At 37.7% G+C, this 23,441-nt stretch overlaps 1 long non-coding RNA gene and 1 pseudogene across 1 annotated transcript in view; one reads left to right on the top strand and one right to left on the bottom strand.

The window, feature by feature from the left end:
• LOC116644498 overlaps window positions 1-23,441 on the bottom strand; it is a 458,994-nt gene that overhangs the window by 385,771 nt on the left and 49,782 nt on the right. The window contains exon 2 of the long non-coding RNA XR_004301771.1: window positions 21,004-21,127. This is a non-coding gene — a long non-coding RNA (uncharacterized LOC116644498). The remainder of the gene's footprint in view (window positions 1-21,003; window positions 21,128-23,441) is intronic.
• Window positions 7,476-8,327, top strand: LOC116644497 (annotated as a pseudogene).

Genomic DNA, 23,441 nt, shown 5'->3' with positions numbered 1-23,441 from the left:
GAATTTAAAAAATTCATGGAAACAAATGAAAACACAGTATTCCAGAACCTTTGGGTTGCAGCAAAGGAGGTCCTAAGAGGAAAGTATATAGCAATATACGCCTTTCTCAAGAAACAAGAAAGGTCTCAAATACACAACCTAACCCTACACCTAAAGGAGCTGGAGAAAGAACAGCAAATAAAGCCCTAAACCCAGCAGGAGAAGAGAAATAATAGAGATCAGAGCAGAAATCAATGAAATAGAAACCAAAAGAACAGTAGAACAGATCAATGAAACTAGAAGCCAGTTCTTTGAAAAAATTAATAAGATTGATAAACCCCTGGCCAGACTTATCAAAAAGAAAAGAGAAATGACCCAAATAAATAAAATCATGAATGAAAGAGGAGAGATCACAACCAACACCAAAGAAATACAAACAATTATAAGAACATATTATGAGCAACTATATGCCAGCAAATTAGATAATCTGGAAGAAATGGATGCATTCCTAGATATGTATAAACTACCAAAACTGAACCAGGAAGAAATAGAAAACCTGAACAGACCCATAACCAGTAAGGAAATTGAAGCAGTCATCAAAAATCTCCCAACAAACAAGAGCCCACGGCCAGATGGCTTCCCAGGGAAATTTTACCAAACATTTAAAGAAAAATTAATACCTATTCTTCTGAAACTGTTCCAAAAAATAGAAATGGAAGGAAAACTTCCAAACTCCTTTTATGAGGCCAGCATTACCTTGATCCCAAAACCAGACAAAGACCACAACCCCATCAAAAAGGAGAACTAGAGACCAATATCCCTGATGAACATGGATGTAAAAATCCTCACCATAATACTAGCCAATAGGCTCCAACAGTACATTAAAAGGATTATTCACCACAACCAAGTGGGATTTATTCCTGGGCTGCAAGGTTGGTTCAACATCCACAAATCAATCAATGTGATACAATACAATAAAAGAAAGAACAAGAACCATATGATCCTCTCAACAGATGCAGAAAAAGCATTTGACAAAGTACAGCATCTTTCTTGATCAAAACTCTTCAGAGTATAGAGATAGAGGGGACATACCTCAATATCATAAAAGCCATCTATGAAAAACCCACAGCGAATATGATTCTCAATGGGGAAAAACTGAGAGCCTTCCCCCTAAGGTCAGGAACACGGCAGGGATGTCCACTATCACCACTGCTGTTCAACACAGTAGTAGAAGTCCTCGCCTCAGCAATCAGACAACAAAAAGAAATAAAAGGCATCTGAATTGGCAAATAAGAAGACAAACTCTCGCTCTTTGCAGATGATATGATACTTTATGTGGAAAACCCAAAAGACTCCAACTCAAAACTTCTAGAACTCATACAAGAATTCAGTAAAGTGGCAGGATATAAACTCAATGCACAGAAATCTGTTGCATTCCTATACACCAACAATGAGACAATAGAAAGAGAAATTAAGGAGTCGATCCCATTTACAATTGCACCCAAAACCATAAAATACCTAGGAACAAATCTAACCAAAGAGGCAAAGGATCTGTACTCAGAAAACTACAGAATACTCATGAAAGAAATTGAGGAGGACACAAAGAAATGGAAAAACGTTCCATGCTCATGGATTGGAAGAACAAATATTGTGAAAATGTCTATGCTACCTAGAGCAATCTATACATTTAATACAATCCCTATCAAAATACGATCAACTTTTTTCAAAGAAATGGAACAAATAATCCTAAATTTGTATGGAACCAGAAAAGACCCCGAATGAGGAATGTTGAAAAAGAAAAGCAAAGCTGGTGGCATCACAATTCCAGACTTCAAGCTCTATTACAAAGCTGTCATCATCAAGAAAGTATGGTACTGGCACAAAAACAGGCACATAGATCAATGGAACAGAACGGAGAGCCCAGAAATGGACCCTCAACTCTACGGTCAACTAATCTTCGACAAAGCAGGAAAGAATATCCAATGGAAAAAAAGACCGTCTCTTCAACAAATGGTGTTCGGAAAATTGGACAGCCACATGCAGAAGAATGAAACTGGACCATTGCCTCACATCACACACAAAAATAGACTCAAAATGGATGAAAGACCTCAATGTGAGACAGGAATCCATCAAAATCCTTGAGGAGAACACAGGCAGCAACCTCTTCGACCTCAGCCGCAGCAATTTCTTCCTAGACACATTGCCAAAGGCAAGGGAAGCAAGGGCAAAAATGAACTATTGGGACTTCATCAAGATAAAAAGCTTTTGCACAGCAAAGGAAACAGTCAACAAAACCAAAAGACAACTGACAGAATGGGAGAAGATATTTGCAAATGACATATCAGATAAAGGGCTAGTAACCAAAATCTATAAAGAACTTACCAAACTCAACACCCAAAGAACAAATAATCCAATCAAGAAATGGGCAGAAGACATGAACAGACATTTCTGCAAAAAAGACATCCAAATGGCCAACAGACACATGAAAAAGTGCTCAACATCACTCAGCATCACAGAAATACAAATCAACACCTCAATGAGATACCACCTCACACCAGTCAGAAATGGCTAAAATTAACAAGTCAGGAAACGACAGATGGTGGCGAGGATGCAGAGAAAGGGGAATCCTCCTACACTTTTGGTGGGAACACAAGCTGGTGCAACTACTCTGGAAAACAGTATGGAGGTTCTTCAAAAATTTGAAAATAGAGCTACCCTATGACCCAGCAATTGCACTACTGGGTATTTACCCCAAAGATACAAATGTAGTGATCCGAAGGGGCACGTGCACCCCAATGTTTATAGCAGCAATGTCCACAATAGCCAAACTATGTTAAGAGCCTAGATGTCCATCAACAGATGAATGGATAAAGAAGATGTGATATATATATATAATGCAATATTATGCAGCCATCAAAAAAACAAAACCTTGCCATTTGCAACGACATGGATGGAACTAGAGGGTATTATGCTAAGTGAAATAAGTCAATCAGAGAAAGACAAGTATCATATGATACGTGGAATTTGAGAAACAAGGCAGAGGATCATAGGGGAGGGGAGGGAAAAATGAAACAAGAGGAAACCAGAGAGGGAGACAAACCATAAGAGACTCTTAATCTCAGGAAACAAACTGAGGGTTGCTGGAGTGGAGGGGGGGAGGGATGGGGGGCTGGGTGATGGACATTGGGGAGGGTATGTACTATGCTGAGCGCTGTGAATTGTGTAAGACTGATGAATCACAGACCTGTATCCCTGAAACAAATAATACATTATATGTTAATAAAAAAAAGAAATAATTTCCTTATGAAAAGACATTCTCAAAAAAAAAAAAAAAAGACAACACAGAAATAGTAAAGATAAGAGTATAAGAAAAGACATACTAAGTAATTCTTAGTATCAGACCAAAAAAAAGAATTTTAGCCAAATGCACTAAAAAAAAAAAAAACAAAAAGAGGTATTTGCCAAGAAAATAGAACATATGAACTTTTGGTTATGTCTAACAACACAGCTATCCAGAACCAGCAGAAAAAATAGATAAACAAAAATTAAGAATACAGAATATTTGAATAATCTAACAAGTTTGATCTAATAGATATAAAATAGAACACTGAATACATTAAAGAACATTCTTCTCAAAAAGTCAGGGACACTCACAAAAGAAAATTGATCACGTTAGGTAATGAAGAAAAAAAAATCTCATCAACTCCTGTAAAGCAGAAATCACATGGATTGGATCTAATGAAATAAAATTAGATTCATCATCCAAACAAGAGCCAAAAAAAATATCTATGGACTTAGAAACTGTAAAATCCCCTTGTTTAAGAGAAAAATCAAGATAGAACCTATAAACTATTTAAAAATGAATGACGAGCGGCACCTGGGTGGCTCAGCTGGTTAAGCGTCTGCCTTCGGCTCAGATCATGATCCCAGGGTCCTGGGATTGAGCTCTGCGTTGGGCTCCCTGCTCAGCATGGGGCCTGCTTCTCCCCCTCCCTCTGCAGCTCCCCTTGTTTATGCCCTCTCGCTCTCTCTCTCGCTCTATCTCTCAAATAAATAAATAAATAAATAAATAAAATCTTTTTAAAAAATGAATGACAAGACCACTATAAAACCTGTAGGATTCAAGTAAGACAGTATTCAGAAAAACTGAAATGCACTCATCAGCCTTGCTCTATTTCTTGTTATCTTCCCCAAAGAAACACTTCCACTGTGCACAGAGATATGCACAAAGGTTTTTATTGCACCATAGTTTGTCATAGTTAACATTCCCCTACTGAGGGACACTTAGTTCTTTCCAGATCTTTCCAGCTCCATGGTATGGAATATTATGCAACAGTTCAACAGAATAAATAGAGTTGTAAGTACAGAAACAGAAAATTTTTCAAGATGCAATATTAAGTAAAATTTTTTATATGCAGACAAAAATTATAATGGTAATGTACCTTTTATGTTAGAATAATCTCACAAAAATTAAAACTAATATATTTCTACAGATACATACCTATTTTACAGAGAAAAATGTCAGGAAATATAGCTGCTGGCCAGTGTGTTACTATTAGGGAGGAGAGTAGATAAGAGGAATGATCAAGGGAACACTCAATTAACTGTTTAATTTTTTTTTTACAACAAGAGAGTATTTATATAAAAATTTGTATAGTAGAGAAAGAAAGGTTATCTATGTAAATTATCCTAAAATGATCACATAAGATTCTTCTCATCGACAAATTTTGCAGGCACCATTTATTTAGCTTACGTAATTTTTGTTCAGGCAAGTTTTGTCTAGGCAAATTTTTATTGATAAATATAGTTGTTGTTTTTTAACCATACAGAATCTGGGGGAAAGTAAGGCATTAGATGATTTTCACTGATGTGTTTAGTTAGTGATATCATATCAGATTTCTAAATTACCAGGCTAGAAAAACAGCTAAGATGGAAGGGGCAGAAGCCTTAAATAAAGTCCAATTTTACAAACTCTATTTATTAAGAATCATGAGGATATCATCTGCAGAATAAATCTTCAAACCCTTAAGTTCATCCATGTCAACATATTTTAAAGTCTGAATCCCAGGCTCACCTTAAATACAAGGGTTTCTTTTAAGACAAAATTCATCATTATCATTAACAGTGCAAGATAGGAACCAAAATGTAAACTACAAACATAAGAACAAAGGAAAATGTTACATAATAAAGTAAAAAGTATGTACCCCATTTCTCTAACTGTACAACAAAATATTATAATAACTCTCAGATACACTGGTTGTTAAATAGGGCAGTGGAAGGGTGAATAAGAACGATACTCTAATTTAAACAAAATTAATAAAGAAATGTTCTGCATGGGTTTTTTTCCCTGTTTCTACTTCTAATCATTTATCATGCAAATGAAAGCAGTAATGGAAAATGTAAAGAAAACAAATTCTGCAATATACTGAAACCCATATCCAGCAAGAGATAAGATTGAATATCAGAAGGAAGGGGTCTGAAAATTAGCTGTCTGTACAATAACTGGGAGGGAAAACTGTTTTATTTAGCCTGGAGGGATTTTTTTGTAGCAAACTGACTAAATTAAAATCCAGTCTATTAAATCCAGTATCATACTAGAAAATGCCTTTTCCTTGCACTTTTAGATAAATTTTCATTGATCTCATTTTACACATGATTACATTTTTAATGAGTTGTGCAATATTTCCAGGCTAATTTTAAATCCCCTCTCTCCTCTTCTCCCCCCACCCCCACTTACTGCTTCCTGGATTAACATTTCTGATAAATTGTTGGACCAGAAAGAAGGAGCATTACCAAGATGAAATAAATTACTTCCATTTTTTTGCAGCTCTAAAGCGATAATAGGAGAATACAAATGCCCACTGTCTAATTATGCCACATCTTCCAATAATTTTACAAAAACAATTATTTTATTTTTATGTAATAGGCATGTTACCTTGTATTCATCATAAATGACCCTGAACAGTGTATGGTCCATTAGAATAAAAAAAAAAAAATCACCCTAACACTGATCAAGTAAACTCATGACCATCTGAAAAGAAGCAACTTCATAAACTAAATAATATGGAGACAATTACAAAATCTAAACACTAAGAAGTGGGTTTTTTTTTTAAAGATTGACATTATTTAAAATTAACTTTCAAGCAGAATACAAAATAATACCATGCATAAATGCTTTAAGAAGCCAGTTCCTCTGTGAGACAAGAGACCAGAAGAGTACCTTGAGTATAATCTTCCACTTTAGGAAAGTAAGCTCATTTTTCTCTATCAGCATCTTCAGCCCAAATGCAGGAAGAAAGATGATTTCATAGAAGCTGCTGGAATTCCAGCCTCTACTTGAGAAAGGAAGTCAGAAAAACCATCAAAATTGGGGCCCATGACAAAGACCTTTGTAAGAGTGTTCTTAAACATCTGTGCTTCCTCCCATGTTAGCTATTATATAACTCCTTGATTTCTTGTGATGATTAGGAGGAAACTCTGTAAATAGATTAAAATTTCTAATTCAGAGAAGGCAAGAAACAAAATAAAATTCAGTTCTAAGGTGCTTACAAGAGATACACATTAAAAAATAAGAGCCTTGAAAGACTGAAAATAAAAATGTAGGAACAGATTTGTTACGCATGTACTAACTAGAAGAGAACTGGTGGTGTAGTAATTTTAGTGATTTTTATTAACTTTAGCATCAAAGTAGAAAATAAAGCAAAAAGACTTAAATGGAAAAATCATCAGATTTATGTATAAAAATATAGGATTTATATATTTTATATATATGAAAAGAATATGTATATGTTTATATACAGGAATATAAATATATATTAAATGTAAGTATTTACATGAAATATTTAGATACAGAAAAATATTTATATATATTTTATATATGTAACTTCATATACATATACACACACACAGTGCATGTATGCACACATGCACACACACACATTATATTAATTGTGCTAATTAATTGTATGCTCCTAACATAATATGCCTTCAAAACATAAAAAAACTGACAGAATCATAAAGGGAAAATGATAAAGATTAAACATGCTAAATGGAGACATGGAAGATATTTTTAAAAGACACAATTGGGGGCACCTGGGTTGGCTCAGCTGGCTCTTGATTTCAGCTCAGGGCATGATCTCAGCATCCTGAGACTGAGCCCCACATCAGGCTCGGCACTCAGTGGGGAGTCTGCTTGAGATCCTCTCTCTCCCTCTCCCTCTGCCCCTCCCCCCACATGCATACTCTTTCTCTATCTCTAAAATAATAAATCTTTTCTAAAAATAAATAAATAATAAATAAAAAGACACAAATGAACATCTAAAGATGAAAACTACAATGTGTGAGGTGAAAAATATACTGTATGGAATTAACAGGAGACTAGACAAAGCAGAAAAAAAGATTAGTAAACTACAAGACAGAAATAGGAGCTATCCAAAATGAAACACAGACAGAAATAAAGACAGGAAAAAAGAATTAACAAAGCATCAGTGAACCATGGGGCAAACTCATATGGCCAAATATAATGTATTCTGAAAGAATGGGAGGGCAATATATATTTGAAGAAATAATGGCTGAAAACTGTCCAAGTTTGTTGAAAACCATAAGCTGGTTTTGTGGGTGGCAGCAAGCAGAGAGAGAGCACCATGAAGGCTCAGGCATACTGCAAGAATATAAGATGATGGAGTACTTCCTACTCACTCCCAAATGCTACTCACTCCACTTTACCACATGCCAATCTTTATACCTAATCATGTCATTGCCAAGTCCTGCTTCTGGTACTTTCTGTCTCAGCTGAAGAAGTTTTCAGAAAAAATGGTCTACTCTGGGCAGGTATTTAAGAAATCTCCGCTGCAGGTAAAGAACTTTGGCAGCTAACTGTGCTACAACTCCTACAGTGGCATCCATATGTACTTGGTATACAGGGACCTGACCACTGTGGGCACTGTCACCCAGGGCTATCATGACATGGGGGCCCAGTACAGCACCCAGGCCCATCCAATCCAGATCACAAACATGGAAAAGATCATGGCCAGTCAGTGGTCAAGCAGTTCCACAACTCCAAGATCAAGTTCATGCTGCCCCCATGGATCTTGAACTGACAGCACAGACTAAGTTTCACCGCCAAAAGCCCCAGCACCTTCTTTTAGATGCAAGGCCCTCCCTCATCCCCACATCTGCCCAAACAAACTCATAGGGACAAAAAATCCAAGAACCTCCATGAACCCCAAGCACAAAAAACATGAAGAAAACTAAGGCACATCATAATCAAAAAGCTTAAAGTCAGTGATAAAGAAAAAATATGAAAAACAACCACAGGGGGGAAATAGAGACATGTTATGTGCAGAGGAATAAAGATAAATAGAACAGCAGATTTCTAATTAAAGACAACATAAGCTACAAAATAGCGTACCAAGATCTTTAAAATACTAACTGGGAGACCAGAAAAAGGGAAAATAGATTTAAAAAATGAAGGTGAAATAAAGACCTTCTTCGGACATACAAAAACTGAAAGAATCAATCACTAGTAGACCTGAAATACAAGAAATAAAGTAAATGCCCCAAACAGAATGAAAATGATACCAGATGGAAACCTCGATGTACACAAAGGGAGAGCATTGGAAAGAGAAATTACAAATATAAAGACTTGCTTTTTAATTTCAACTGTTTGAAACAAAAATAAGAGCAATGCACTGTAGGGATTTGAACATACATAAAAATGAAATATGTTGACAACAACTTAAAGGCCAGAAGAAAAAGAAGAAATGAAAGTATATACTATTGTAAGGTTCTTATACTGTAAGTGTACAGTATCACCTGAAGGTTGACTGTGATGTGTTAAAACTGTATAATATACCCCCTAAAGCAACTAATAAAGTAACAGTTTTATAAGACAACAAAGAAGACAAATAGAATCATAAAAATAATAAACTAAAAGAAAGCAGAAAAAGAGGATAAAGGAGACACAAAACAGAAGGAACATATAGAAAATAAGATGGCAGATTCCAATAAAATCATATCAGCAACCACATTAAATGTAAATGGTCTAAAAACCCCAATTAAAAGCTAGAGATTAGGAGAAAAAAGAAGCAACACCAAACTCTATGCTGCTACAACTTTTTCTTAAAGTAAAAAGGATGAAAATGATATTCTGTGTAAAAACTGAGAAAAAAGTAGAAGTAGCTAGGTTAATATGAGACAAAGTAGATTTCAGAACAAAGATTGTCAGGGATAAAAGAAAAGTCACATCAGGGCACCTGGGTGGCTCAGTCCATTAAGCGGCCAACTCTTGATTTCAGCTCAGGTCATGATCTCAGGGTCGTGAGATTGAGCCCCACATCTGGCTCTGCACTCAGCCTCTCTCTCCACTTCTCCCCCTCCTTCAACTCACTCTCTCTCTCTCTCCCTAAAATAAATAAATAAAATCTTAAAAAAAAAAGTCATATCATGATAAAGGAGTTGCTTCATCAAGAGGACATAAAAATCATAAATATTTATGCACCTAATAATAGAGCTTCAAAATACATGAAGCATAGAAATGCAAAGAGTATTAGACAAATCCATGATTATACTCTAAGATTTCCACCCATCTCAATTGATAGAACAAGTAGAAAATCAGTAAAGACATAGAAGATATGAAAACACTACTAACCAACTTGATTTAATTAGCATTCATATACTACTCCACCCAGAGATAGCAAAATATACATTCATTTCACATGCCTATACTCTACATAAGATAGACTATACTGGGGGCCAAAAAGAAGTCTCAAAAAAGTTAAAAAGTATTCAAGTCACACAAAGTATATCCTCTAATCACACTGAAATTAAATTAGAAATCAGTAGCAGAAAAATCTCTGGAAAAATATCCAAATACTTAGAAACTAAATAATATACCTCCATGGTGTAATCCATGGGTAAAGGAAGAAATGAAACAGATATTACAAAGTATTTTGAATTAGAAATGAAAACACAACATATCAAAATTTATGGCTTTATTTCTACACTGTATTTCTTAGAATAAAAAACTTCTCCTAAGACAATGCAGGTAACTAGGGTTACATTTAGGAAGTTCATCTAGTACTTTAGGTCTTAGATGTAGTACCAATTTCAACCTTGGACGAAAATCTTCACGTTGGCATTAAAATTAAAAGTTGGTGTCATCATGACCCCCCCCAACTCTTGTAGTCATGGTTCAAAAAGGTGGAAGTCAATTTTTTATGGTCATTTCTAGTTCTACCTCTGTGTCCTCTCTGAAAAATAACAGAAAAATTGCAATAAAATTATTGTATTTAAACCAACACCCAAATCTGAACAATTTCTGGATATTTTTGTCATTTTTACCACAAAAACAGGTGTCAGGGAATTCAAGAGTTTTAATAAAAATCCATGCCTGAGACTGAGCAATTTAACTATTTTTAATGATGGTGAACAGTAAATACATGACCAGAAAGATAAAATATTAACATCAAAGTGAAATATAGAAAGGCTCAGAAAGTACTAATGGCCTAAAGGAATGTAGTAGAAAATTTGACAGACTGTAGAGTCCACAAGAGAACATGACAAGAATCTAACACTCAAAATAGTAAAAGCCAGTCTCGTATTTGTTTAACCTACTAAAAAATTCTCTGCCGTCTGGACAGCTACAGTCTAAGACTTCAGCAATGAAAATGTAATTAAGATATGCTAATATTAGGGGAGCCTGGGTGGCTCAGTCGTTAGGCGTCTGCCTTCGGCTCAGGTCGTGATCCCGGGGTCCTGGGATCGAGCCCCGCATCGGGCTCCCCGCTCCGCGGGAAGCCTGCTTCTCCCTCTCCCACTCCCCCTGCTTGTGTCCCCTCTCTCGCTGTGTCTCTCTCTGTCAAATAAATAAATAAAATCTTTAAAAAAAAAAAAAAAGATATGCTAATATTAGACAAGAAAATAGTAAGACCTGGGGATGTAAAAATGTCTTCCAAGCCACTCAGGTGAGTAGTATATGAACATGAAAAAGAGATTTCGAGGGGTGGTATGGAGGAACTGCCAAAGTCCCCAAAAATATTTCTGCTGTTAGAGAAGCCATCAATCAGAAAGGTTGAGGGGAGGACCTGTTAATGGAATGATCTCATAGACCTTTGTCCTAGTCTGAATGCCGAGAACAGGAGCATCCATTTCAAGGAAATTCTGTGAGCAGGATTCAGGGAAGTCAACAAGTCTAGTGCAGATGGATTTGACAGCAGTTTTAAAGAGAAATTTCATAATGGACCTAAAAAAGAACTATCATATTTCAGTACAAAAGCACCAACTTTGAAATCGGGAAACCTCTATGTTTTCAAAGCTGGCTCTACTACATTATAAGCTCTGAAAACTTGGGCAAGTTTCTTACTTGCTCAAAGCCTCAGTTTTTTAGACTCAAGAAAACAGAGATAATAGATAATACCTTCCTCACAGGGCTGCTTTAAGGAGTTGTTCATAAAGAACTAAACTCAGTGCTGAGTTTAAGTAAGGCCTAACTCAACAGTACCAATTACTAAAAATAACTAGGACCACATTTCCCAAAGGACCAGAAAATACTGGTTGGAACTGGCAAGTAAACAGAAGATTCAATCAAACGGAAGATTCAGTTCTTATCAAGAGAGCTGAAGATACATGAAAAAATCTGATTTACAAAATTAAGAGTGCTAACTTAAAGTGAATAATGAGGCTATGGCAGGTATTCGCCCAAGATAGCTGCCATCAATTATTTCCCTCCCTTGTATGAACAAGCCACTCTCCCCAACAAGAAATGGAGTCTACTTCCCTTTCCTTGAATTTGGGTTGTAACTCAGGCAGAAGTGACACTATGGCAGGCCGCTGCTGTCCCCCGTCAAGCGAGCTGCAGTGTAAGAATTCTGACTAATCTGAGACCACTGTGCCATAAGGAGGCCCAAGCCAGCCACATGAAAAGAATATGTGGAGAAGCAGCAAAGCATGAGACATTTGAGTGAAGCCTTCTTGGAACTTCCACCCCAGCCAAGATGCCAACTGAATGAAACCAAATGAGTAATCTCAGTTGTTGACATCATATGAGGTAGAAGCCCAGTCGACGCACAAACACATGAGGAAAAATATTTTTTTTTAAAGTTTAGGCAATAGATAACTGAAACAGTGTCTAAAACTGCTATCAACTGTATTTATCTGTAGCCTCTGACTCTCTGAGCTGCTCATCAAATTGTCCTCTCTTAACACATTTTCATCAGAGTGTCTCTATTAGGAGTTTCAGAGAATGTTAGAGATGAGCAATACCCCCCAAAGTAGAAGGGAGAGCTTCATTTTCAGGGTCTCCGTGCGAGGCAACTGCAAATTCACTGAGCAGGGGCCACAAAAAGAGACGTAGACAGTAAAAGCAGCAAGAACACCTCTGGTAGACAGGTGATTCTTTCTTACCTACAGAAAAAAGAACATTTGTATGGGGCACCTGGGTGGCTCAGTCATTAAGCATCTGCCTTGGGCTCAGGTCCTGATCCCAGGGTCCTGGGATCAAGTCCTGCATTGGGCTCCCTGCTCCACGGGAAGCCTGCTTCTCCCTCTCCCACTCCCCCTGCTGTGCTCCCTCTCTTGCTTTGTCTCTCTCTGTCAAATAAATAAATAAAATGTTTTGTTTGTTTTTTTAAAAGAACATTTGTAAAAAAGCTTTCTCTGGCAAAGACCAGACATGAACAACTTGCAACTTACACCTCACTTTCAGGCAACTTTAATTTATTACCAAAAGCCACTTTGCTGATATTTTTTCTTTGCCTACAAAGAACTGATATTTAAAAACACAACTACAATCAGCCTTTTCAAATTCATAACCTCGTTGGGATTTGATTCATGCTTTAAGAACCTGATGGAGTCAGGGTATTTCCCCCTTTTGTGAAGAACAGATTACCCTAACTATTGGTCAATGATGTCATGCCAGAAAATAGTTCTAAAAACACACAAGAATTCAATAGACACAGAATCCTTGAAATACTTGGCCTTCCCCCTTTGTAATTCTATTTATTTCCCTAAAGGACAACCTTTTCCAGGTCCTTCAAAGACTTAGTTATCTTATTATCATCCTCAACTGATTACAGAATTAAAAAAAGTTCTCTACCTCTTCCCACAAGTTTTCTCCCTAACCTATTTCCCACACACTGTGGTAGATGGCATGAAGAATAAATCTGGGCATAAAAGCTTTTCAGGTCTTTAATACTATGAACTCACCTCAATTAATTAGATGGAAATATTTCTCTGATTCGCTGACAGTGACCTTACTCTTAATGGCCTTCAATGAAGTCACCGAAGCTTTCACTCTCCAGAATTCCAAGATAGTTATTTACTCGTTTATTCCTTTTATTCTGCCATTTATCTTTATAAAATAAGTTCTAAATTAAACAAATTTTAAATAGTTTTTAACAGCAAGGGCAAGAAGACTTAACTTTTGATCTCACCATGACCTGTTTTGACAGCCAAAGTAACATTCATTTTTACACACATTTCTAAAGAGAATGAAAAAAGGCTTTTTTAAAAGACAGAAGCAAAAAGAGAAATTTTCATTAATTAAACAAATATTTAATGTAAATCAATTATGTGCCCATCACATCCCAAGGTACAGGAACATAAAAATAGGCCAACCCCCAGGAAGTTCATGGATGAATTGAGATGCAGACACTGAATAACAAACTATACAACACATTGTGGGAAGAGAAAATACAACAGTGTGAGACAAGTGAATGGCTGAGTGTGCACAGATGAAGAGGGAGGGTGAGGAGGAAAGATTCTGAGGCAGGTAGCAGAGGCTACACACAATTCACTAGATAGTGGGCAGCAGTCAGAAATCAAAGTATCAACGAGGTTTTTTTCCTTTTGTAGGTTCAGAGGGAAAAATCCCTTTTGTCTCTCTACTAGCTTCAGGTGGTTGCTGGCAATCCCAGCATTCCTTGACTTGCAGCAGCAACTCTAGTTTCTGCCTCTATTATCACATGGCTTTCTGATAAAAACACCAGTCATTGGATTCAGGGCCCATGCTAATTCAATATGACTTCATCTTAAATAATTACACCTGCAAAGACTCTATTTCTCTCACATTCTGGAGTTCCAGGTAGTGTGGGGCACATCATTCAACTCAGTACAGAAGCTGTGCTGAGGAGTTTGGACGCAGTAAGGGCCATGTTCCCAAACTTCAGTTGTTATATACCACTATTCACAATTTTTGTCATACCTGTGAACCACCCACTCTTCTATTTTACTACTTTTTATTTTAAATTTTATTATGTGGGCACCTGGGTGCCTCAGTTGGTTGAGAGAGAATGAGAGAGAGAGAGAGCATGAGAGGGGGGAGGGTCAGAGGGAGAAGCAGACTCCCTGCTGAGCAGGGAGCCTGATGCGGGACTCGATCCCGGGACTCCAGGATCATGACCTGAGCAGAAGGCAGTCACTCAACCAACTGAGCCACCCAGGTGCCCCTCCATAAAAATTTTTAATGAAAAATCTTAACAATAAAACAAAACAAAACTGATTGGTTTATAAAAACCTGAATATAGGTCCCTCAGTGATGAGAAAGGAACTCTCCGATGACTACTTATAATAAAGGAGATTTAGCTCATCTTCACTGGGTTTAAAAAGATGAAGTTCTACACCAACAGGACAATTCTCCCTTCAAGGCCAGAGAAAATCCTGATTTAATATGTACATAATTGTAAAGAGCCAAAGAAACTTAACCCCCCTCACTGATATAGTTGCATACTGAGAATCAGTTCCTCACCAAAATGCTAATAATCACTTCTGCTCAACAATCTTTTGCCCACAGCACCAGAACCTATCCCACTTCAGCTGTGATTTCAAATATACATATTTACTTGGTAATACCAGAGAAATAATGGAAGAACAAGTCTCCATACATTCACCCCTGCCTCACAATTTGAGAAAACTCCTAAGAGGACTTTTTAGCAAGTCTTTCAAATGTCTCTTCAGAACGTTCAAAATACTGGTGGTAAATTCTTGAGATGGGTTCTTTAGGTGGGTTCAAAACCAGGTTCTTCAGATGAGGCTTTCAGTATTGTTGAACGGATGAATGGAGCTGAAAGCCTCAGTGTAATCCCAACTGTTAGAACTTGTTCAGCACTACTGGGTCTAGCCACTGCAGGAAGCTTTCAGCACTCAAGTGTTCTCATTTCGCTCTCCCAACAATTCCAAAGAAGCTACTGCTATTATCTGCACTCGACAGCTGAGGAGAGTTGGGTTCCAAGAGGTGATGCGATTGGCTGAAGTTTACACTGCCCATGAAAAAAGGAGGTGAGATTATGGGGAAAGGAGTTGAAGGTATTAAATAGAAGGTGCAGGATGCTACGTGCAAAGTATACATTGCTGTCACTTTCCGAATGGGGAGATGAACTATGCCAGATATGAATAAATACCATTTCCTGCTCCAGAATGTAGGGATCAAGGCAGGAATCATGAAATTTCTGTAATTAACTTATATAACGGTGATTGCCAAGGCCTGTTTGGAGAGGCAGGGATAACTTGAAAAGTCTTTAAAATGGTTTAGATCTGGCCAGTCCTGACCCGAGGGAGCCTTGGGCTAAAATCAAAAAATGGGAGAGAAGCTTCCCAAATGCCAAGTGGTTTTAACCCATTTACATGTCATTTCTCAGTAACTCTTAACACACTCCACCTTCCTATCACTTTGCTTTCAACCTAATGAAAACACAGCTTTAATCCGAGGGAAGAGAATTGATTGCATCTAAATTTATTCTGCAGGCTAAGAGAGCCACAGGAAACTACTCATTTCCATTTTTATCACTGCTTTTTTATTTAAACATGTCCTGTCTATTGGTCCATTGTTTTAAGAAACTCCTACAGCTTGCTGGTTTTTAATCAATCTTTTCTTCTTTAATACCTGTCTTTGCTCTTGAACTTCTGAAGCATTCAGCTTTGTGTCTATGAAAACTTTGGGGGTAAGATTTTAATTTCCCTTCTAGGTTTTATTTTCCCTTCTAGGCAGCTAAAGGCATCAAGGAAATTTTCACTTTGTATTGCCTTTTTTTTTTTAAGATTTTATTTTTATTTATTTGACAGAGACAGAGAGAGAGCACAAGTAGGCAGAGTGGCAGGCAGAGGGACAGGGAGAAGCAGGCTCTCTGCTGAGCAGGGAGCCGGACGTGGGGCTCAATCCCAGAACGCCGGGATCATGACCTGAACTGAAGGCAGCCGCTTAACCGACTGAGCCACCCAGGCGCCCCTTCACTTTGTATTTCTATGGGGCTTCTTTCAAGGTGTGCCGACCATGCAGGTGATGGTCTGGGTACAAACTGAAGATCTGTGATTCTTTCTAAACATGACATGAACCAATACCTGAAAGTAGAGTTCTAATGTAAACATAGGTGACAGTTCCCACCTAAGATTCAGGAAGCTTCTTTCTCTTGGCAGTTTCTTTCATGAACGCATAAAATCAACTAATTATTATTCACAAGTAAAATTTAAACATATGAATGCAAGGTCTCTACCTTCAAGGAGTTTACAGATCCTCTCCCCCAGCCCCTGCCAACATGCATATGTGATGAGGGAGCAGAAGGCTAGCTGAGGACAACGCAGAAGCTGGCACCCTACACCACCCCCGTGGTACGTGTGACATTCCTCAGGCACTCTGGGCTGCCCTAAAGGAAAAAGAAAGGTTAACTGATAGAGATCACAGTCTTGCAGGACAGGAGTCTCCCTCAGTTTACTTACAAAAGCCTTAGCAATAGCTTCCGGAAGGAAATGTAAATTAAACTGAATTTCTTCTAAATCTAAAGCCCACTGACAAGTCTGTGTGATAGGAGGAATGTAATATCCCTCCAGGAAACTCCCAACTGTCTTCATGTTAGTGCCTCATTAGAGGGGAAAACAGCCTTGGCTTGGCAATAACCAAGCCTCTAGTATCCTGAGAGTCTTTAGCATATGACAGTCCTTCTGAACACCCCCTTTGTCTTCACCTCCCCAGCTTCCAAGTATATAATCAACCACACCTCACAAACCCAGGGCAGCTCTTTCTGCCCACGTGTCCTGTCCCCGTGCTTTAATAAAATCACCTTTTTGCACCAGAGACATCTTAAGAATTCTTTCTTGGCTGTCGGCTCTGGACCTCACTTATATTCTAAAACTTCATCATATGGAAGCTCGAGCGCGCACACGGCATGTGCGAGCACACACACACACACACATATTCACACAGTTCCTCTTACTACAAGTACCTGGGTCACTGCCTGGGCTTTCTCTGGTCATAGTACCACACCTAAAGGGCTTGGGGAATTAATTCTCTGAGGAGCAGCCCTCAAACAATGACAAATTAAATACAGTGAAGAGATACCCCAGCCTCCATGCCTCTCAGGTGGAACAACTCTAGGATGTGCTCTGTACAATTTCTCAAAGGTCCTTAGCGGGACTGCACCCCAACTGCCCTCAAGAGTCACCTACTTATCAATCTACCTTGCACTGGCTTCTTCCCTCCCCTGTCTCACTTTCCTCTTCCTCTCCTAGACCATCTTGGAATCCCTTTCCAAATAAACTACTTATACACAGAGATGGGGACTGTTGGGGAAATAAAACAGGTTCAAAAGAACTGTCACCAGGTTAGAGATGGCATCAAATTACTTAAGTTGCAGAATCTAATTAACCAGACAGAGACACTCTGTTCCCTGACAATGCTAATAACTTTGTGGTTTCTTTATTTTTTATGCAAAAGAGAAGAAATAGGAAGAAATATAGCTTTGACTTCCATGTATAATATAAAGAAAACCATCACAGTCAGGATTCAGTCAAGGAAATAGAGTTCATGCCAGGTGTTTCAATAAAGGATATTTTACACAGGGAACTAGTTCTAAAGGAGCTGGAAAAGCCAAAAGCCCAAAGAGAAGAAGACAATGAGATAAGACAAAGAGTTGCAACAGAAAGAAGTCACTGTCCAGTTCTTCAAAAGGTTCAACAGAGAGTTACCATATGACCCAGTCATTCTACTGTTAGGTAAATCTTGTTTTGCTCAAGAGAACTGAGAACTGCAATCTGAGAATTGAAAATATAGGTTCACACAAAAACGGGTACATAAATGTTCATAGCAGCATTATTTATATAATAGCCAAAAAATGGAAACCATCCAAATGTTCTTAGTTAATAAACAAAATGTGGTATGTCCATACAATAGACTACTCCGCCATAAAAATCAACTAGTGATATATGCTACAACATGGATGAAACTTGAAGACATTATGCTATGTGAAAGAAGCCAGTCACAAAAGGCCATATGATGTAGAATTCCATTTGTGTGAAGCGTGCAGAATTGGTAGATCCAGAGAGACAAGAGAGTAGATCAGTAGTTGCCAGAGACTGTGATGACAGGAAAATGGGGAGTGACCACTAATGGGTACAGAGTTTCTTCCTGGGGTGATGAAAACGTTCTAGAATTAGACAGTGGTGATGGCTGCACAAGTTTGTGAATATACTAAAACCAAATGAATTGTACACTTTAAAAGAGTTAATTTTATTATATCTGCATTATACTTCAATTAGAATAAAGAAAAAAAGAAAAAAAGGGGGAAAGGAAAGAAGAAAAAAAGAACAAAAGAGAGAAAAGGAGGCACTATCACCACTTGGGTAAGAGGGATAAAAGGAAAAGGTGCTTTGCCAAATATCAGGAGCCAGGACCCCCACAAAAACTGGGGCCAGTGTGGAAGGGGCTATGAGGTGGGAGCTGGAATGAGGGGGAGACACAGCCACTGCTAGTCACTCATCCTGAAGCAAAAGGTGACAGGAAGACATGTTCTGGCTTCTCCTTCCTCCTACCCACCAGTCTTTTCACATTGGACAAACCTACCTGGAAACCAGTTAATAAGAGAACCTGAGAAACAATCTGCAGGTGTTGGCCCCATAATACAGAGAAGTGAAGGGTAAGAGCACAGAATGGGTCTGAAAACAAACAGGGAAATGCCTAGCATAGAACTCCATTGCTTCCAACATGAAACTCTTCCCAGTTGAGATTATTAAATACAACCTAGCCAACAGCATGGGTAGTATTATTTGTGAAAATTTAACACAAATCCTCAATGCACTTTTTTTTTGAGACAAGGAAGAAGAAGGGGACAATTATTTTACTAGTAGTTACATTAAAATGGGAAAGCAAGTGTTAACCTTAAGCCAAATGGGCATTCTCACTTGACCTGACATTCTGCAAACATTATTGAGTACCCTAGGGACACATAATGAAAGTGACACTATCCTGACCTGCAAGGAGATCATTAAGGAATTCTCAGCCTATACAAGGGAAAAAATATTAACCAGGCCTGATTAATACGAATCAAACATTCAGGAACCATAATAGAATTGAAAGTGCTTATTTAGTAAGTAAATTTTAATAGCACCTCCCTATCAAATACCTCAAAGAGCTGAAAATCAGAAGGGCAACCTTTGGAAGGGTGCCATAGAACCCTCCATTCTAAATGAATTTCAATCTATCTAATTTATCATTACCTTGGGGCATACTGCAGTCTTCCTAAACTATATTCCCACACACCTACTTCCAACATAATTGCTACTCACTTTGGTACACTCCAAGGAATACCTACTTAAACACAGAAAAGATTTTGTAGTTTAAATTTCCCAATAAGAACAATGGTGGGGGGGGGGGGGGGCAGGAGTCAAATTTAGACTGATTCAAGTTTCCATAAACCCTTTGGAATATTTAAAATCCCCAAAGAGACATGGCTCCAACCAACTCCTGACACTCAGATGGCCAGTTATTCTGACATTCGTGAGCTGTTGCAACTTGTTGTTAATTTCATCCCTAGGAATAGTATTGGCAGAGAATCGACTCTTAGATGCATTAATATGAACAGAGGCTAGATTCCTGCTGACTATACAAATGCCTTTAATCTAGAGTATATGTCATACCTTGAAGAAATCCTAAAAGAGAATTATTAAAGATGTCTTTCTTTCAAAAATAAAAAAGGCAAGAGGTTCTTTTTCCTTTATATAAGCAAGTGAATCACAAAAACAAATTTCCTCTTTTTGCTTAAGGCCAAAACAATGTCTAATAAAATAAAGCAAAAGATAAACACATACCTCTGAGGCCATACTTTCCTCATTTTCACTTTACCTCCTGGATAATTCTCAACATTAATACAGCTTTGGAGGATGGGGTGACCAGAATTGGGAAGGCACAATGGTTACAATTTAGCAGAAAAAAGCCTATGGGACTACTAACCTGTTTGCAAGCATATGCAAATGGTTCCAAGGATAAAATATTTCAAGACTCCATACATAACAGAGAACTGAGTCACAATTATAATGCAAATACACCATTTATTTTGGGCTATAGCCATACATCAAAGCATAGCACAAAGACAAAACTTTTTGTTTCTCTGTATGTATTTATGTAAAGTGGAGCTGGTATCAGGCAGTAAACTCAGCCGATTTTGTTCTTAGATCTTGCCGGCTGTAGACATCTAAAATGAGAGTGCATTTGGCTATGAAAGTTTAAAAACAATTTTCCTTTCCAGAGCTCCAAAGGAAAATTATCAACACTAAATGATATATGTGCATGAATCAGCAAATATATTAACTTTATTACTGTATTTTAAAGAGAGTATGTTATGTTAATGTATTTCACAAAAATCTCAAAACCTAGCAAAGCACTACTAAACAGTTTCCCCAAAAGTGACTTTAAATACTTCCTTTAACTTGCTTAATGAAGAAAATTACCAATTACCAGTTTTTACGTTCTTATTGAAATAATTAACAAGAAATTTAAAACTCCTGAAGTTGTAGTATTCGTTATTTCCTGATTACTTATACTGTGTACAGCCCAGCAGGGAGTGTTTCAAGCTAAAATACTTAATCTCATTCACACCAAAGACTATGTGAAATGCCAAAGCCGAAAGAATGGTCCACTTTTCAAAGGCTGTTTTGTACCTATATAATATGGTAAGGGAATATTCTGGGCAAATGAAGAATCATAAAGGGAAAGCTGAATGTGTTGGCTTAAGTGTTTGTGAAATTATTAAATATCAAAGATACCAGGTACTCAGTGGCGCCTCCATGGCTCAGTCAGTTAAGCATCCAACTCTTGATCTTGGCTCAGGTCTTGATCTCAGGGTTGTGAGTTCAAGCCCCATTCTGGGCTCTGTACTGGCCATTGGGCCTACTTAAAAAGAAAAAAAAGATACTAGGTATTCATTTAAATGCACAACAAACTGCATAATATATTCTGTTAATGTGGTAATAAAAACTGACTATGAAATTCTATACTCAGGTTACTATTGATTCTAAAATAAAGATGTGGACTTTATCTGTGCACTACATCTGGAATTCACAGATGTTACTGTCAGCACTTTTTACCTAGTGCCACACAACTTAGCAATTAATACGACGTCTTAGGTAATTAATTGTTTGGTATATTGATCTCTTCTTGTTAACTAGATTAAATATTCCACTGGACTCCCAAACGTCCTTGTACATGTAGCAGGTGTTGAAAAATACTTCCTGACTGATAAGCATGTTTATCTAAATTGGAGATTTTTGGGGCCTAATAATATACTGGAGGACTTCCAATTCTCCATTTTGTTGTATAATTTTAAGAGCCAAAAGTTGAGGTATACCTATCAGGGACAACTCATACCCAAATACAATAATTTTCTTTCTCTTTAATTTCTCAGATATTTAAGCACAGCTTGAATTTTTTTCTTTTTTCTTTTCTTTGTTACAAGGAAGTTTATTTCTATCCCTAGTTTGCTAAAGTTTTTTTTTATTATGTTAATCACCATACATTACATCATTAGTTTTTGATGTAGTGTTCCATGATTCATTGTTTGCGTATAACACCCAGTGCTCCATGCAGAACATGCCCTCTTTAATACCCATCACCAGGCTAACCCATCCTCCCACCCCCCTCCCCTCTAGAACCCTCAGTTTGTTTTTCAGAGTCCATCGTTTTTTTTTGTTTTTTTTTTAAGATTTTATTTATTTATTTGAGAGAGAGAGAGAGCACAAGAGGGGGGAGCGGGAGAGGGAGAAGCAGACTCCCTGCTGAGCAGGGAGCCCGATGCGGGACTCAATCCCGGGACTCCAGGATCATGACCTGAGCTGAAGGCAGTTGCTTAACCAACTGAGCCACCCAGGCACCCCATCGTTTTTTCTTAATCTAGAAAAACAACTTGTGTAAAACAGTGAAACAGTTGAGGCTATTACTAAGAGAAAGGTTTTTCCTTTTCTCTTTTCATTTTTATTATGGTGTATGAAATATATGTCTAGAACATATGCTTAAAAGTAAAAGTATTAATTAAGTGACAGCCAGTAAAAATCCCACTCAGGTAAAGAAACAGAACATGGCCACTCAGAGCCCCTGTGTGCCCCCCACACAACATATCACCTGCTCTTCCCTGCAAGTAACCTCCTTCCTAACTCTTGATTTGCTTCTCCCCTTGTTTTCTTTATAGTTTTACCACTTGTGTATTTCTACCCAAACAAGATATTATTTAGTTTGGTTACTTTGGGTATTTATATAAATAAACACATACTGTATGCATTCTCTCAGTGGTGCACTTCTTTTGCTCACTATGGCGTCCATTCTCCAAGTCCATTCAAATGTGGCAGCCAAAACAATCTTATGAAACCATAAGTTAAGCACTGGCGCTGCTCAAAACCCTGAAATGGTGGCTTCATTCATTCAGTAAAAGCAATAATGCCTGTAAGAGTCTCCATGATCTAAGCCAAGCTACCTTCCTGACCTAATCCCACTCCCCTCTAGCCATACTACCTCCTTGCCCAGAATGTCCCTACCTGTGCCTTTGCACTGCCTGTTCCTTCTGCCTGAGTGGTTGCCACCATGATTCATACCTTATCACCTTCAAGTCTTCTCCACAAAGTCACATTCTTAAAGAAGCCTATCTGATCTCCCTATTCACCACTGCTATTTAACATAGTACTAGAAGTCCTGGCTTCAGCAACCAGACAACAAAAAGAAATAAAAGGCATGCAAATCAGCAAGGAAGAAGTCAAACTTTCACTATTCGCAGATGACAGGACACTCTATATAGAAAACCCAAAAGACTCCACCAAAAAATTGCTAGAACTGAAACATAAATTCAGCAAAGTCACAGGATACAAAATCAACATACAAAAATCTGTCGCATTTCTATACACCAATAATGATGCAGCGGAAAGAGAAAGCAAGGAATCGTTCCCATTTACAATTGCACCAAAAACCATAAGATACCTAGGAATAAACCTAACCAAAGAGGTAAAAGCTCTGTACTATGAAAACTATAGAACACTGATGAAAGAAATTGAAAATGACACAAAGAAATGGAAAACCATTCCATGCCCATGGATTGGAAGAACAAATATTGTTAAAATGTCTATACTACCCAAAGCAATCTACACATTTAATGCAATCCCTATCAAAATACCACCAGCATTTTTCACAGAGCTAGAACAAACAATCCTAAAATTTGTGT

This window comes from Phoca vitulina, unplaced genomic scaffold, assembly GCF_004348235.1.
Source record: "Phoca vitulina isolate PV1807 unplaced genomic scaffold, GSC_HSeal_1.0 scaffold30, whole genome shotgun sequence".
NCBI classification, from domain to species: Eukaryota; Metazoa; Chordata; class Mammalia; order Carnivora; family Phocidae; genus Phoca; species Phoca vitulina.
This window is presented reverse-complemented; position numbering and strand designations above follow the sequence as displayed.